The 18,798-nt window shown below is 39.6% G+C and overlaps 1 non-coding gene across 1 annotated transcript; it reads right to left on the minus strand.

Annotated features, from left to right (window-relative positions):
• Positions 1 to 18,067: 18,067 nt before the first annotated feature.
• Positions 18,068 to 18,175, minus strand: LOC112745967 (small nucleolar RNA R71). The gene has a single exon (XR_003173870.1). It is a non-coding gene; the product is annotated as a small nucleolar RNA R71 (small nucleolar RNA).
• Between the last annotated feature and the right edge of the window lie 623 nt (positions 18,176 to 18,798).

Genomic DNA, 18,798 nt, shown 5'->3' on the forward strand with positions numbered 1-18,798 from the left:
TAGCAACATAGAACTAGCGTTGAACGCCAGTTTACGTCGTCTATTTTTGAGCAAAGTATGGACTATTATATATTGCTGGAAAGCCCTGAATGTCTACTTTCCAACGCAATTGGAAGCGCGCCATTTGGACTCCTGTAGCTCCAGAAATTCCATTCCGAGTGCAGAGAGGTCAGAATCCAACAGCATCAGCAGTCCTTTTTCAGCCTGAATCAGATTTTTGCTCAGCTCCCTCAATTTCAGCCAGAAAATACCTGAAATTACAGAAAAACAAACAAACTCATAGTAAAGTCCAGAAATATGAATTTTGCCTAGAAACTAATGAAAATAAACTAAAAACTAACTAAAACATACTAAAAACTATATGAAATTAACCCCAAAAAGCGTATAAAATATCCGCTCATCACAACACCAAACTTAAACTGTTGCTTGTCCTCAAGCAACTAGATAAATAAAATAGAATACAAATAATTTTAAGAAGCAATAATATCTCAGAGTTTTTGAGTGAAGCTCAGATTCTAATTAGATGAGCGGGACTAGTAGCTTTTTGCTTCTGAACAGTTTTGGCATCTCACTTTATCTATTGAAGCTCAGAGTGATTGGCATCTATAGGAATTCAGAATTCAGATAGTGATATTGATTCTCCTAGTTCAGTATGTTGATTTCTTGAACACAGCTACTTTATGAGTCTTGGCCGTGGCCCTAAGCACTTTATTTTCCAGTATTACCACCGGATACATAAATGCCACAGACACATAATTGGGTGAACCTTTTCAGATTGTGACTCAGCTTTGCTAAAGTCCCCAATTAGAGGTGTCCAGGGTTCTTAAGCACACTCTTCTTTTTGCTTTGGACCTTGACTTTAACCGCTCAGTCTCAAGTTTTCACATGACACCTTCACGCCACAAGCACATGGTTAGGGACAGCTTGGTTTAGCCGCTTAGGCCAGGATTTTATTCCTTTAGGCCCTCCTATCCACTGGTTCTCAAAGCCTTGGGGTCCTTTTTATTACCCTTGCCTTTTGGTTTTAAGGGCTATTGGCTTTTTCTGCTTGCTTTCTCTTTTTTTTTTTTTTGCAAGCTTTTGTATTCACTGCTTTTTCTTGCTTCAAGAATCATTTTTATGATTTTTCAGATTATCAATAACATGTCTCATGTTCATCATTCTTTCAAGAGCCAACATATTTAACAGTCTTAAACATCAAATTCAAAAGACATATGCACTGTTCAAGCATTCATTCAGAAGACAGAAAGCATTGCCACCACATGTAAATAATTAGAATTTATCTTATTAAAAACTCGAAAAATATTGCCTCTTATTCTAAAGAAATTCTTCTATTTTATTCATGTTTAATAATGATGATAAAATTAAATTATAGCTTAATTGGGGATAAAATCAAAAGTATAGCTACTAATTACTACTATATGACTCCTAAGGTAAAACTAAAATAAAAACAGTTATCACAGAGTTAAGGCTAAGATTGGAATTTAACAACCTTTGTTCTGGGAAGTGGATGTTCCTCTAATCTGCGGGGTGCTTGGTCCTTCAAGAGATAATTTCTGGCGCTTCAATTCCCTTAAATCACGCCCTTGCTCCTCCTGTTTTTTAAGCAAATAGCAAAGAATGCTACTTTGTTCCTTCTGTTCTTTCTGTATTTGTTCCATAGCTTCTTGCATCTTGGTAATAGATGTTTCAAGATACTCCCGGTATTTATATTGAGGGATTTATGGGAGAATTTCCTGTGTTCTCTTCTTGATGGGGTCATCCTGTGCTTGTTGTTTTTCCATTGATGCTTTGGTGATTGGTCGCTCAACTGAGATATACTCAGTTATTCCCATCCTTACTCCAGCGTCCTTGCAGAGCATAGAAATCAAGCTTGGATAAGCCAACCTGGCATCTTTGGAATTTTTGTTTGCAATTTTGTAAAATTCAGTTGAAATCAGTTGATGAACTTCCACTTCTTTTCCCATCATGATGCAATGGATCATCACTGCTCTTCTAATAGTGAATTCAGAACGGTTGCTAGTGGGCAGCAGAGAATGCCCAATGAAGTCCAGCCATCCTCTGGCGACTGGTTTGAGATCTTCTCTTTTGAGTTGATTTGGGACACCCTTCGTGCTGGTGGTCCACCTGGCTCCAGGGATACATATATCCTCTAGAATCTTATCCAGACCCTTGTCTGTTCTCATTATTCTCCTATTGAAGGAGTCTGGATCATCTTTCAGCTGAGGTAGCTTTAAGATCTCCCTGATCTTGTCAGGGTGGGTATGAACAATCTTTCCTCTGACCAAGGTCCGATAGTCATAGAGAGCAGATCCAGATAGTCTTTGCTTGTCTGTTTGCCACATATTAGCATAGAACTCCTGGACTATATTCCTTCCCACTTTCGTTTCAGGATTAGCTAGGATCTCCCAGTTCCTGATTCGAATTTGCTCCTGGATCTCCGGATATTCATCTTCTTTCAGATCGAATCTAACTTCCGGGATCACTGATCTTAGACCCATTATTTTGTAATAATGGTCTGAATGTTCTTTAGTTAAGAACTTCCCTTGATTCCAAAGTGGTTTTGGAACATTCTCTTTCTTGCCTCTTGGAGTGGGTTGTTTTCCTTTAGGAGCCATGATCTTAGTGGATATGGTTTAGTGATCACGGATAAACACACCAAACTTAGAGGTTTTCTTGTCCTCAAGCAAAAGAAAAGAAAGGAGAGGGATAGAAGGAGAGTTAGTGTAGGATGGTGGATGAGAGGAAGGAGGCCGAATGGGTTTTTAAAAGGGAGGGGGGTTTCGAAAATAGGGAGAAAGATAAGATAGAAGATATGATTTTAAAAAATAAGTATGATAAGAAAAGATATAGTTTAAAATTGAAAAGATATGAAAGATATTTGAAAAAGATAAAATTGGATTTTTGAAAAGGATAATATGGAGATTTGAAAAAGATATTGATTAGTTGAAAAGATTTTTGAATGAAAAGAGATAGATTTGTTTTGAAAATTTTTGAAAAAGAGTTGAATTGGATTGAAAAAAAGGATTTGTGCTTATGGATTAAGATACATTTAATATTTTTAAAGAAGGGTTTTTTTTTAGAAATTAGGGATTTTAGAAATCAGGGTTTGTAACATGTTTATGCAAGAAATCATGAATTGAAACATGAAAATTAAGATTAAAATGAAAAATATGAAAAAAAACGAATTTACCTCCTCCCCACCATCCTGGCGTTTGAACACCCAAACGCTGCATGTTTTGGGCGTTCAACGCCCAATTGCTGCCTCTCCTGGGCGTTCAACGCCCAGCTGTTGCTTCTTTCTGGCGTTGAACGCCAGGAACTCCTTTGTCACTGGGCGTTTTTCTGAACGCCCAGGACGCTGTAAATCTGGTGTTAAACGCCCAGAAGGAGCTTCTTTCTGGCGTTCAACGCCCAGAAGATGCTTCTTTCTGGTGTTCAACGCCCAGATGGCTATCCTTACTGGCGTTCAACGCCCAGCGGATGCTTCTTTTGGGCGTTGAACGCCCAAAACAGACTTTTACTGGCATTTTCTTGCCAGTGAGCTCTTTTTCTTTGTTTTGTGTGCAGAATCCTTCTATAACCCTGTGAACTTATACAATTGACTCTTTACCTTAGTATCAGTGAACTTTATATAAACAAATAAAATCAAGAATAGGGAAAAATACTTAGAGGAAGTGATGCCCCATGGCTGGGTTGCCTCCCAGCAAGCGCTTCTTTATTGTCTTTAGCTGGACCTAGCTGAGCTTTTAATCTAGCTTCAGCCTTGAGCACTCTTGCTCAACATTGCATTCAAGATAGTGCTTGATTCTCTGTCCATTAACAATAAACTTCTTGTCAGAATCAATATCTTGAAGCTCCACATAACCATATGGTGATACACTTGTAATCACATATGGTCTCCTCCACCGGGACTTCAGTTTCCTGGGGAATAGCCTGAGTCTAGAGTTAAACAACAGAACCTTTTGTCCTGGTTCAAAGATTCTAGATGACAACTTTCTGACATGCCACTTTTTTTATTTTTCTTTATAAAGCTTGGCATTTTCGAAAGCAGTGAATCGGAATTCCTCTAGCTCATTTAGCTGGAGCAATCTTTTTTCTCCAGCTAATTTGGCATCAAAATTTAGGAATCTGGTTGCCCAGTAGGCTTTATGTTCCAGTTTCACAGGCAGGTGGCATGCCTTACCATACACAAGTTGGTATGGAGAGGTCCCTATAGGAGTCTTGAATGCTGTTCTGTAAGTCCACAGAGCATCATCCAAGCTTCGTGCCCAATCCTTTCTACGGGTACTTACAGTTCGTTCCAGGATTCTTTTTAGTTTTCTGTTAGAGACTTCAGCTTGCCCATTTGTCTGTGGATGATATGGAGTCGCCACCTTGTGGCGAATCCCATACCGGACCATGGGAGAGTAAAGCTGTTTGTTGCAGAAGTGAGTGCCCCCCATCACTGATTAGTACCCTGGGGACACCAAACCTGCTGAATATATGTTTCTGGAGGAATTTCAGCACTGTTTTAGTATCATTGGTGGGTGTGGCAATGGCCTCAACCCATTTTGATACATAGTCAACTGCGACCAGAATATAAGTGTTTGAGTATGATGGTGGGAAAGGCCCCATGAAATCAATACCCCATACATCAAACAACTCAATCTCCAAGATTTCTTGTTGAGGCATGGCGTAACTGTGAGGCAAATTACCAGCTCTCTGGCAACTGTCACAGTTGCGTACAAATTCTCGGGAATCTCTGTAGAGTGTAGGCCAGTAGAAGCCACATTGGAGGACCTTGGTGGCTGTTCGCTCACCTCCGAAATGACCTCCATATTGTGACCCATGGCAATGCCATAAGATCCTTTGTGCTTCTTCTTTAGGCACACACCTACGGATTATGCCATCTGCGCATCTCTTAAAGAGATAGGGTTCATCCCACAAGTAGTACTTGGCATCAGTAATTAATTTTTTCTTTTGTTGCCTGCTGTACTCCTTGGGAATGAACCTTGCAGGTTTGTAGTTAGCAATGTCTACAAACCATGGTGTTTCCTGAATGGCAAACAAATGCTCATCCGGAAAGGTCTCAGAGATTTCAAGAAAGGGGAATGACGTCCCTTCTATTGGCTCTATTCGGGACAGATGATCAGCCACTTAGTTCTCTGTCCCTTTTCTGTCTCTTATTTCTATATCAAACTCTTGCAAAAGCAACACCCATCTTATGAGCCTAGGTTTTGAATCCTGCTTTGTGAGTAGATATTTAAGAGCAGCATGGTCAGTATACACAATCACCTTTGATCCTACCAAGTATGATCTAAACTTGTCAATGGCATAAACCACTGCAAGCAATTCTTTTTCTGTGGTTGTGTAATTTTTCTGGGCATCATTTAAAATGCGGATAGCATAATAAATGACATGCAGAAGCTTGTCATGCCTCTGCCCCAGTACTGCACCAATGGCGTGATCACTGGCATCACACATTAGCTCAAATGGTAATGTCCAGTCTGGTGCAGAAATAACTGGTGATGTGACCAGCTTGGCTTTCAGCGTTTCAAACACCTGCAGACACTCTATGTCAAACACAAATGGCGTGTCAGCAGCTAGCAGATTGCTCAGAGGTTTTGTGATTTTTGAAAAATCCTTTATAAACCTCCTATAGAATCCTGCATGCTCCAGAAAGCTTCTAATTGCCTTAACATTGGCAGGTGGTGGTAATTTTTTAATTACCTCTATTTTTGCTTGATCCACCTCTATTCCCTTGTTTGAAATTTTATGCCCAAGGACAATCCCTTCAGTCACCATAAAGTGACATTTTTCTCAGTTTAAAACCAGGTTGGTCTCTTGGCATCTTTTCAGAACTAGTTTCAGGTGATCAAGACAGGAGCTGAATGAGTCTCCATATACTGAGAAGTCATCCATGAAGACTTCCAGAAATTTTTCCACCATATCAGAGAAAATAGAGAGCATGCATCTCTGGAAGGTTGCAGGCGCATTACACAGCCCAAATGGCATCCTTCTATAAGCAAACACTCCAGATGGACATGTGAATGCTGTTTTCTCTTGATCTTGGGGATCTACTGCAATCTGGTTATAGCCTGAGTAGCCATCCAAAAAGCAGTAATAATCATGACCTGCCAGTCTTTCTAGCATCTGATCTATGAATGGTAAAGGAAAATGATCCTTTTTGGTGGCTGTATTGAGCCTTCTGTAGTCAATACACATGCGCCACCCTGTAACTGTTCTTGTAGGAACCAGTTCATTCTTTTCATTATGAACCACTGTCATGCCTCCCTTTTTGGGGACAACATGGACAGGGCTCACCCAGGGGCTGTCAGAAATAGGATAAATAATCCCAGCCTCCAGTAATTTGGTGACCTCTTTCTGCACCACTTCCTTCATGGCTGGATTTAGCCGCCTCTGTGGTTGAACCACTGGTTTAGCATTATCCTCCAATAAGATTTTGTGCATGTATCTAGCTGGGCTTATGCCCTTAAGGTCACCTATGGACCACCCAAGAGCTGTCTTGTGTGTCCTTAGCACTTGAATAAGTGCTTCCTCTTCCTGTGGATTTAAGGCAGAGCTTATGATCACTGGAAAAGTGTCACCTTCTCCTAGAAATGCATATTTCAGGGATGGTGGTAATGGTTTGAGCTCGGGTTTAGGAGGTTTTTCCTCTTCCAGAGGAAATTTCAGAGGCTCTTTCATTTCCTCTGAATCCTCCAAATCAGGCTGAACATCTTTAAAGATGTCTTCCAACTCTGATTCGAGACTCACAGCCATGTTGATCTCTTCTACCAAAGAGTCAATAAGATCAACTTTCATGCAGTCTTTTGATGTGTCTGGATGCTGCATGGCTTTGACAACATTCAACTTAAACTGATCATCATTGACTCTCAGGGTTATTTTCCCCTGTTGGACATCAATGAGAGTTCGTCCAGTTGCTAGGAAGGGTCTTCCTAGAATGAGAGTAGCACTCTTGTGCTCCTCCATTTCCAGCACTACAAAGTCAGTGGGAAAGGCGAATGGCCCAACTCTGACAATCATGTCTTCAATCACGCCTGATGGGTATTTAATGGAGCCATCAGCAAGTTGGAGACATATCTGGGTTGGTTTAACTTCTTCAGTTAAACCAAGCTTTCTGATAGTGGATGCAGGTATTAGGTTGATGCTTGCCCCAGGATCACATAAAGCTGTCTTGGTGCAATTATCTTCTAATGTGCATGGTATCAGAAAACTCCCAGGGTCTTAAGCTTTTCAGGAAAGCTTTTCAAAATGACTGTACTGCATTCTTCAGTGAGGAGAACTCTTTCAGTTTCTCTCCAATCCTTCTTATGACTCAAGATCTCTTTCATGAACTTGGCATAAGAAGGTATTTGCTCAAGTGCCTCTGCAAATGGAATCTTTATTTCAAGAGTCCTGAGATAATCTGAAAAGCAAGCAAATTGCTTATCCTGCTCCTCTTGGCGGAGTTTTTGAGGATAAGGTATCTTGGCTTTATATTCCTCAACCTTAGTTGCTGTAAGTTTATTTCCTACAGAAGTGGTTGAAGAAGCCTTTTTAGATGGGTTGTTATCAGCACTTGTGTGTGTCTGATCCCTCACTGTCAATTGAGTGCCAGAGTTAGAAGCTGGAGTGACGTTAGACGCCAGCTCCTCATCTGTTCCTGGCGTTTGAACGCCAGAACTGTGCTTCTTTTGGGCGTTCAACGCCAGATCCTTGCTTGTTTCTGGCGTTGAACGCCAGTCTTGAGCATGGTCTGGGTGTTCAGCGCCAGCCTTCCACCCAACTTCTGGCGTTTTAGCGCCAGAATTATTTTTCCCTGGGCTCTTACTGTCCTCAGATGGATTTTGGGTGGTTTGCTCATTTCTTGGTTTCCTGCTGCCTTGAAGTGGGGTATTTAGTGCTTTCCCACTTCTTAATTGAACTGCTTGGCATTCTTCTGTTATTTGTTTTGACAGCTGCTGCTTTGTTTGCTTTAATTGTACTTCCATGTTTATATTAGCCATCCTTGTCTCTTGTAGTTTATCCTTGAATTCAACTAACTGATTTGTTAGAAAATTCAATTGCTGATTGAATTCAGCAGCTTGCTCTGCAGGACTGAGTTCAGCAGTTACTGTTTTAGCCTCTTCTTTCATGGAAGGGTCACTGCTTAGGTACAGATGCTGATTTCTAGCAACTGTATCAATGAGCTCTTGAGCTTCTTCAATTGTATCTCTCATGTGGATAGATCCACCAGCTGAGTAATCTAGAGAGATCTGAGCTCTTTCTGTAAGCCCATAATAGAAGATGTCTAACTGAACCCACTCTGAAAACATTTCAGAGGGGCATTTTCGTAGCATCTCTCTGTATCTCTCCTAGGCATCATAAAGAGATTCATTATCTCCTTGTTTAAAGCCTTGGATGTCCAGCCTTAGCTGTGTCATCCGTTTTGGAGGAAAGTATTGATTCAGGAATTTTTCTGTCAGCTGTTTCCAAGTCCTTATGCTAGCCTTAGGTTGGTTATTTAACCACCTCTTGGCTTGGTCTTTTACAGCAAATGGAAACAGTAATAATCTGTAGACATCCTGATCTACTTCCTTATCATGTACTGTGTCAGCAATTTGTAAAAACTGTGCCAGAAACTCTGTAGGTTCTTCCTATGGAAGACCGGAATACTGGCAGCTTTGCTGCACCATGATAATGAGCTGAGGATTCAACTCAAAGCTGCTGACTCCAATGGAGGGTATGTAGATACTACTCCCATATGAAGCAGTAGAGGGGTTAGCATATGACCCCAGAGTCCTCCTGGACTGTTCATTTCCACTTAGATCCATGATGGAGAAAGGGAGATGATGTAAAATAAAAAAAAATATTTTTATTTATTTATTTATTTATTTAATTATTTTGACAATAAAATAAATTAAAATAAAATAAATAAAAATAGGTGAAGATTTTCGAAAAAATGAGGAGAGAGAAAGTGGTCAGGAAGTTTTGAAAAAGATATGATTTGAAAAAGATTTTAAATTTTAAAAAAAATCTGAATAAATTTCGAAAATTTGTTTTAAAAATAGAGAGAAAAGATATTTTTGAATTTAAAGAGGAAAGAGAGAAACAATAAGATAGCCCAAGATTTAAAATTTTTAGATCTAATGCTCCTTGTTTTCGAAAATTTTGGAAGGAAAACACCAAGGAACACCAAACTTAAAAATTTTAAGATCAAGACACAAGGAAAACTCAAGAACACTTTGAAGACTCACAAGAACACAAGAACATGAAGAAAGAATACCAAACTTAAAATTTTTAGAAAACCAAAATAAAATTTTCGAAAAACAAAGGAAAATCAACAAGAAAACACCAAACTTAAAGTTTGGCACGAGATTTAATAGAAAAATTATTTTTTTTAAAAAATTTTGAAAAGAAAATAAAAGACTCTGACCCAAAAGACAAAAATTTCCTAATCTAAGCAACAAGATTCACCGTCAGTTGTTCAAACTCAAACAATCCCCGGCAACGGCGCCAAAAACATGGTGCACGAATTGTAAATCACACTTTTTACAACTCGTACCACTAACCAGCAAGTGCACTGGGTCGTCCAAGTAATACCTTATGTGAGTAAGGGTCGATCCCACGGAGATTGTTGGCTTGAATCAATCTATGGTTATCTTGTAACTCTTAGTCAAGAAAACAATAAAATAATTCACTTATCAAATTTGATTGCAAGGAATAAAAGGGCAGAACACAAATTATACTTGTATGCAATGATGGAGAATATGTTGGAGGTTTGGAGATGCTTTGTCTTCTGAAATTCTGCTTTCCTCTGTTTTCTGATTCACGCACGCACGTCCTCCTATGGCAAGCTGTGTGTTGGTGGATCACCGTTGTCAATGGCTACCATCCATCCTTCCAGTGAAAAGGGTCCAGATGCGCTGTCACCGTACGGCTAATCATCTGTAGGTTCTCAATCGTACCGGAATAGGATTTACTATCCTTTTGCGTCTGTCACTACGCCCAGCACTCGCGAGTTTGAAGCTCGTCACAGTCATTCAATCCCTGAATCCTACTCGGAATACCACAGACAAGGTTTAGACTTTCCAGATTCTCTTGAATGCTGCCATCAATCTAGCTTATACCACGAAGATTCTGATTAAGAGATCTAAGAGATATTCATTCATTCTACGGTGGAACGTAAGTGGTTGTCAGGCACGCGTTCGTGGAGGAATGATGATGATTGTCACGTTCATCACATTCATATTGAAGTGCGAATGGATATCTTAGATAGGAACACGCATGTTTGAATGGAAAACAGAAATACTTGCATTAATTCATCGAGACACAGCAGAGCTCCTCACCCCCAACAATGGAGTTTAGAGACTCATGCCGTCAAAAGGTACAAAGTTCAGATCTAAAATGTCATGAGATACAAAATAAATCTCTAAAAGTTGTTTAAATACTAAACTAGTAACCTAGGTTTACAAAAAATAGGTAAACTATGATAGATGGTGCAGAAATCCACTTCTGGGGCACACTTGGTGTGTACTGGGGCTGAGACTTAAGCTTCTCACGTGCATGGGCTGTTTTGGGCATTCAACGCCAGGTTGTAACCTGTTTCTGGCTTTGAACTCCAACTTGTAACCTGTTTCTGGCGCTGGACGCCAGACAGCAACATGGAACTGGCGTTGAACACCAGTTTACGTCGTTTATTCTTGAGCAAAGTATGGACTATTATATATTTTTGGAAAGCCCTGGATGTCTAATTTCTAACGCAATTGGAAGCGTGCCATTTGGACTCCTGTAGCTCCAGAAATTCCATTCTGAGTGCAGAGAGGTCAGAATCCAACAGCATCAGCAGTCCTTTTTCAGCCTGAATCAGATTTTTGCTCAGCTCCCTCAATTTCAGCCAGAAAATACCTGAAATTACAGAAAAACACACAAACTCATAGTAAAGTCCAGAAATATGAATTTTTCCTAGAAACGAATGAAAATAAACTAAAAACTAACTAAAATATACTAAAAACTATATGAAATTAACCCCAAAAAGCGTATAAAATATCCGCTCATCAGCCATCCATGTAGAGATTCCATTTTGTGGGATTTCTCAGGGTATCTGTGTACTCAGCAATGAATTCGGTCAGATACTGTGACTTGATGGTCGTCCGGGTTTCATACAGGAGGTCGAATTCAAACAGCTCGACCGCCCATTGTAGGATTCTTTCAGCTAAGTCTGTCTTCTGTAGGATGCTTTTTATGGGCTAGTTGGTCCATACCTTGATAGTGTGCACTTGAAAGTATGGGCGGAGTTGACGAGAAGTGAGTATGAGTGCGTAGGCAAACTTTTCTATCTTTTGATAGTTCAATTTGGCCCCTTGTAAAGCTTTGCTGATGAAGTATATGGGTTGTTGCCCACTTTTGTCTTCTCTGACCAGTGCTGAAGCTATTTCCCGACTTCCTACTGCGAGGTATAATATGAGTGCTTCTCCCTCCCTTGGTCAGGTAAGAATGGGTGGTTGCCCCAAGAATCTTTTGAAATCTTGGAAGGCTTGTTCGCACTCTGGGGTCCATTCAAACCTCTTTCCTTTCCTTAATGTGGCGTAAAAGGGGAGAGATCTGATGGCTGATCCGGCTAGAAACCTGGACAGGGCTGCAAGTCTTCCATTGAGCTGTTGTACCTCTTTAACGCAGGTCGGACTTTTCATGTTGAGTATGGCCTGACATTTATTTGGGTTTGCCTCAATCCCTCTCTGTGTGAGCATGAAGCCCAAGAATTTGCCAGCTTCTACCGCAAAGGTGCACTTAGCGGGATTAAGTCGCAATCCATGCTTTCTGATGGTGTCGAACACTTTGGCGAGGTCGGGCAACAAGGATTCCTCACTTCTTGTTTTTACCAGCATATCGTATAGGTAAACCTCCATTAGTTTCCCAATGTGGTCTGCAAAGATTTTGTTCATCAATCTTTGGTATGTAGCCCCTGCGTTCTTGAGTCCGAAGGGCATAACTATGTAGCAATAATTTGCTTTTGGGGTCAAGAATGATGTCTTCTCTTGGTCGGGTTGATACATTGGGATCTGATTGTATCTTGAGTAAGCATCCATGAAGGAGAGGTACTGATATCCTGACGAAGCGTCAACTAGTGTGTCGATGTTTGGGAGTGGGTAGGGATCTTTTGGGCAAGCTTTGTTTAGGTCGGTGTAATCGGTGCACATCCGCCACTTCCCATTTGACTTTTTGACCAACACCACATTGGCTAGCCATAATGGGTATTTTACCTCCCTTATGAATCCTGCCTCCAACAAGGCTTGTACCTGCTCTTCTATGGCTTGCGACCTTTCTGGGCCTAGCTTCCTATGCTTTTGCTGTATTGGCCGAGACCCTGGGTAGATGGCTAACTTGTGGCACATTAGTTCGGGATCGATACTAGGCATGTCAGCAGCCTTCCATGCGAAGAGATCGAAGTTATCTCTTAGGAGCTTTATTAGTATCTCCTTTAAGTCTTCTCTCAGATTTGCTCCTATATTTGTCGTTTTGCTTGGATCGTCTCCAATTTGAACTTCTTGAGTCTCACCTTCTGGCTGAGCGCGGAGTTCTTTGCGAGCTCGGACTCCCCCGAGTTCTATAGTGCGAACATCCTCCCCTTTTAGGTTGCCTTTAAGGTTCAGACTTTCGTTATAACAGCGACGTGCAGTTTTTTGGTCTCCTTTTATTGTGGCGATCCCTTCTAGAGTTGGGAACTTCATGCATATGTGGAGTTGAGACCACTGCGGCGAGTTGGTTCAGTGTTGTCCGACCTATTAGAGCGTTGTAGGCTGATCTCACGTCGACTACAATGTAGTCTATGTTAAGTGTCCTTGACCTGGTTCCCTTTCCAAATGGTGTGTGTAGTGAGATATATCCGAGTGGTTGAATCGGGGTGTTTCCTAGTCCGAACAAGCTGTTTGGATATGCTCTGAGCTTTTTTTCTTGTAGGCCGAGTTTGTCGAAGGCGGATTTGAACAGGATATCCACAGAGCTTCCTTGGTCTATTAGCGTTCTGTGGAGATTAGCGTTCGCTAGTATGATAGTAATGACCATGGGATCATCATGTCCCGGGATAATGCCCGTTGCATCTTCTTGTGTAAAGGTAATAGTGGGGAGGTCGGATGACCTCTCTCCTACCCCTACATGATATACCTCTTTAAGATGTCTTTTGCGGGATGATTTAGAGATCCCTCCTCCTACGAATCCTCCATCTATCATATGAACATGTCTCTCAGGAGTGTTAGGTGGTCGTTCAGCTCGTCCGACCTCCTCATCCCTTCTTCTTTTCCTTGGTTCTTCCGTTTTGTTGGCTAAGTACCGATCTAGTCACCCTTCTCTTGCCAATTTCTCTATGACATCTTTTAGGTCGAAGCATTCATTAGTGGGATGTCCGTAAATCCGATGGTACTCACAGTACTCTGTCCGGCTTCTCCCTCCTTTTTTGCTTTTGATTGGGCGAGGTGGTGGGATCTTCTCAGTGTTGTATATTTCTCGAAAAACATCTACAAGAGACACCCGAAGAGGGGGTGTAATTGTGGTATTTTCGGGGCTTCTCTTTGATTTGATCTTCTTTTTTCTTGGACTCTTTATCCTTGTTCCGAGATGGGTAGGAGAATCCGGATTTTGAGGTTCCTCCTAATCGAGAGTTCTCCTCCATGTTAATGTACTTTTTTGCCCTTTCTTGTACTTCGTTTAGAGATGTTGGGTGCTTTTTTGATATGGAGTGACTAAAAGGTCCTTATCACAGGCCATTGATGAGACCCATGATGGCTGCTTCCGTTGGCAGACTTTGTATGTCCAAACATGCTTTATTGAATCTTTCCATGTAGTTGCGAAGACTTTTCCGATCTCCTTGCTTGATCCCTAATAGGCTTGGGGGGTGTTTGGCTTTTCCCTTCTGGATGAAAAATCTGGCAAGGAAGCTTTTGGCTAAGTCGTTGATGAGCGAATAATTTATACGCTTTTTGGCATTGTTTTTAGTATGTTTTTAGTAGGATCTAGTTACTTTTAGGGATGTTTTCATTAGTTTTTATGTTAAATTCATATTTTTGGACTTTACTATGAGTTTGCGTGTTTTTCTGTGATTTCAGGTATTTTCTGACTGAAATTGAGGGACTTGAGCAAAAATCAGATTCAGAGGTTGAAGAAGGACTACTGATGCTGTTGGATTCTAACCTCCCTGCACACAAAGTGGATTTTCTGGTGCTACAGAACTCGAAATGGTGCACTTCCAATTGCGTTGGAAAGTAGACATCCAGGGCTTTCCAGAAATGTATAATAGTCCATACTTTGCCCAAGTTTAAAGGATGCAAACTGGCGTTCAACGCCATCTCTCTGCCCAATTCTGGCGTCCAGCGCCAGAAACAAGTTGCAAAGTGGAGTTCAACGCCCAAACTGGCACCAAAACTGGTGTTCAACTCCAGGAATGACCTCTACACATGTAACACTCAAGCTCAGCCCAAGCACACACCAAGTGGGCCCCGGAAGTGGATTTATGCATCAATTACTTACTTCTGTAAACCCTAGTAGCTAGTTTATTATAAATAGGACCTTTTACTACTGTATTAGACATCTTTGAATCTTTTGATCATCTTTGGACGCCTGGTTCTTAGATCAGAGGGGCTGGCCATTCGGCCATGCCTGGACCTTTCACTTATGTATTTTTAACGGTAGAGTTTCTACACTCCATAGATTAAGGTGTGGAGCTCTGCTGTTCCTCAAAGATTAATGCAAAGTACTACTGTTTTCTATTCAATTCATCTTATTTCGCTTTTAAGATATTCATTCGCTCTTCAACCTGAATGTGATGAACGTGACAATCATCATCATTCCCTATGAACGCGTGCCTGACAACCACTTCCGTTCTACCTTCGACTGAATGAGTATCTCTTAGATCTCTTAATCAGAATCTTCGTGGTGTAAGCTAGAAGGATGGCAGCATTCAAGAGAATCCGGAAAGTCTAAACCTTGTCTGTGGTATTCCGAGTAGGATTCAATGATTGAATGACTGTGACGAGCTTCAAACTCGTGATTGCTGGGCGTAGTGACAGAACGCAAAAGGATAGTAAATCCTATTCCAGCATGATCGAGAACCGACAGATGAATAGCCGTGCCGTGACAGGGTGCGTTGATCATTTTCACTGAGAGGATAGGATGTAAACCATTGACAAGGGTGATGCCTCCAGACGATTAGCCGTGCCGTGACAGGGCATTTGAATCATTTTCCCGAGAGAAGACCGAAAGTAGCCATTGACAATGGTGATGCATCACATAAAGCCAGCCATGGAAAGGAGTAAGACTGATTGGATGAAGATAGCAGGAAAGCAGAGGTTCAGAGGAACGAAAGCATCTCTATTCGCTTATCTGAAATTCTCACCAATGATTTACATAAGTATTTCTATCCCTATTTTATTAATTATTTTCGAAAACTCCATTACTATTTTATATCCGCCTGACTGAGATTTACAAAGTGACCATAGCTTGCTTCATACCAACAATCTCCGTGGGATTCGACCCTTACTCACGTAAGGTATTACTTGGACGACCCAGTGTACTTGCTGGTTAGTTGTGCGAAGTTGTGAACCATGGTATTGGCATCATGTTTTTGGCGCCATTACCAGGGAAAGAAAGAGCAATGAAGTTTACATAATTAAAGTGTAATCACAATTTCTGCGCACCAAGTTTTTGGCGCCGTTGCCGGGGATTGTTCGAGTTTGGACAACTGACGGTTCATCTTGTTGCTCAGATTAGGTAATTTTCTTTTTGTTTTCTTTTCAAAAAATTTTCAAAAATCTTTCAAAAATTCTCTCATCTGTTTTCGAAAAAAAAAATGTTTTCAAAAATATATTTTTCTTCAGAATTTTTAAGAATGAATTCTAGTGTTTCATGAAGCATGTTGAAGCCTGGCTGGCTGTAAAGCCATATCCAAACTCCTTTGGGATTGGTCTTCAACTAATCACCTCAGTGGAGCCATGCCCAATCCTTCTGGATAGGGTATGTCAGGCGTGTCATGTCTGAGTTACATACTAAAGCTTGGCTGGCTATTAAGCCATGCCTGACCCTTTGATTGGAGCTTTAGAGCATAAGATTCCTGGAATTCATATTAAAAATTTTGAAATCCTTATTTTTTGTTTTTCAAATAATTTTTGAAAAAATACAAAAAAAAAATAGAAAATCATAAAAAAATCAAAAATATTTTTGTGTTTCTTGTTTGAGTCTTGAGTCATGTTATAAGTTTGGTGTCAATTGCATGTGCATCTTGCATTTTTTGAAAATAATCATGCATTCATAGTGTTCTTCATGATCTTCAAGTTGTTCTTGGTAAGTCTTCTTGTTTGATCTTTGCATTTGCATGTTTTGTGTCTTTTCTTGTTTTTCATATGCATTCTTGGATTCTTAGTATCTAAGCATTAAAGAACTCTAAGTTTGGTGTCTTGCATGTTTTCTTTGCATTAAAAAATTTTCAAAAATGTATTCTTGATGTTCATCATGATCTTCATAGTGTTCTTGGTGTTCATCTTGACATTCATAGCATTCTTGCATGCATTCATTGTTTTGATCCATAACTTTCATGCATTGCATCATTTTTCTTGTTTTTCTCTCTCTTCATTAAAAATTCAAAAATAAAAAAAATATCTTTCCTTTTTTTCCTCTCAAAATTTCGAAAATTAGATTTGACTTTTTCAAAAATTTTTAAAATCTAGTTGTTCTTATGAGTCAAATCAAATTTTCAATTTGAAAATCTTATCTTTTTCAAAATATTTTTCAAAAAAAAAATCAAATCTTTTTTTTCTTATCTATTTTCCAAAATTCCAAAAAAAATACTTTTCAAAAATCTTTTTCTTAATTTTACTACATAATTTTCGAAAATAGCATCACCAATTAATGTTTTGATTCAAAAATTTCAAGTTTGTTACTTACTTGTTAAGAAAGATTCAAACTTTAAGTTCTAGAATCATATCTTGTGATTTCTTGTGAATCAAGTCATTAATTGATATTTTAAAAATCAAATCTTTTTCAAAAACTAATTTCTATCATATCTTTTCAAAAATATCTTCTTATCTTATCTTTTTCAAAAATTTGATTTCAAAATATCTTTTCTAACTTCCTAACTTCTTATCTTTTCAAAATTTGTTTCAACTAACTAACTAACTTTTTGTTTGTTTCTTATCTTTTTCAAAACCACCTAACTAACTATCTCTCTCTAATTTTCAAAAATATCTTCCCTCTTTTTCAAAATTTCTTTTTAATTAACTAATTATTTCAATTTTTAAAATCTTAATTTTCGAAAATTACTAACATTTTTCAAAAACTATTTTCGAAAATTACTAACTCTTTTTCAAAAATTATTTTCGAAAATCCTCTCCCTCTCTCATCTTATTCTATTTATTTATTCATCTACTAACATCTCTTCCTCACATCACTCACCAAATTCGAACCCCCTCTTCTATCTGTGTTCGAATTTTTTTTTCTTTTCTTCTTCTACTAACAATAAGGAATCTCTTTACTGTGACATAGAGGATTCTTCTTCTTTTCTTGTTCTCTTCTCTTTCTTATGAGCAGGAATAAAGAAAAAAGCATTCTTGTTGAAGCTGATCCAGAACCTGAAAGGACTCTGAAAAAGAAACTAAGAGAAGCTAAATTACAACAATCCAGAGAAAACTTTATTGAAAATTTCGAACAAGTAAAGGAGATGGCAGCCGAACCCAACAACAATAATGCAAGGAGAATGCTTGGTGACTTTACTGCACCTAATTCCAATTTACATGGAAGAAGCATCTCCATTCCTGCCATTGGAGCAAACAACTTTGAGCTGAAACCTCAGCTAGTTTCTCTGATGCAGCAGAACTGCAAGTTTCATGGACTTCCATCTGAAGATCCTTTTCAGTTCTTAACTGAATTCTTGCAGATCTGTGATACTGTTAAGACTAATGGAGTAGATCCTGAAGTCTACAGGCTCATGCTTTTCCCTTTTGCTGTAAGAGACAGAGCTAGAGTGTGGTTGGATTCTCAACCCAAAGACAGCCTGAACTCTTGGGATAAGCTGGTCACGGCTTTCTTAGCCAAGTTCTTTCCTCCTCAAAAGCTGAGCAAGCTTAGAGTGGATGTTCAGACCTTCAGACAGAAAGAAGGTGAATCCCTCTATGAAGCTTGGGAAAGATACAAACAGTTGACCAAAAAGTGTCCTTCTGACATGCTTTCAGAATGGACCATCCTGGATATATTCTATGATGGTTTATCTGAGCTATCAAAGATGTCATTGGATACTTCTGCAGGTGGATCCATTCACCTAAAGAAAACACCTGCAGAAGCTCAAGAACTCATTGACATGGTTGCTAATAACCAGTTCATGTACACCTCTGAGAGGAATCCTGTGAATAATGGGACGCCTATGAAGAAGGGAGTTCTTGAAATTGATACTTTGAATGCCATATTGGCTCAGAATAAAATATTGACTCAGCAGGTCAATATGATTTCTCAGAGTCTGAATGGAATGCAAGCTGCATCCAACAGTACTCAAGAGGCTTCTCCTGAAGAAGAAGCTTATGATCCTGAGAACCCTGCAATAGCAGAGGTAAATTACATGGGTGAACCTTATGGAAACACCTATAATCCATCATGGAAAAATCACCCAAATTTCTCATGGAAGGATCAAAAGCCTCAACAAGGCTTTAATAATAGTGGAAGAAACAGGTTTAGCAATAGCAAGCCTTTTCCATCATCCACTCAGCAACAGACAGAGAATTCTGAGCAGAATCCATCTAGCTTAGCAAATTTAGTCTCTGATCTATCTAAGGCCACTGTGAGTTTCATGAATGAAAC

Source organism: Arachis hypogaea, chromosome 14 (assembly GCF_003086295.3).
Source record: "Arachis hypogaea cultivar Tifrunner chromosome 14, arahy.Tifrunner.gnm2.J5K5, whole genome shotgun sequence".
NCBI classification, from domain to species: Eukaryota; Viridiplantae; Streptophyta; class Magnoliopsida; order Fabales; family Fabaceae; genus Arachis; species Arachis hypogaea.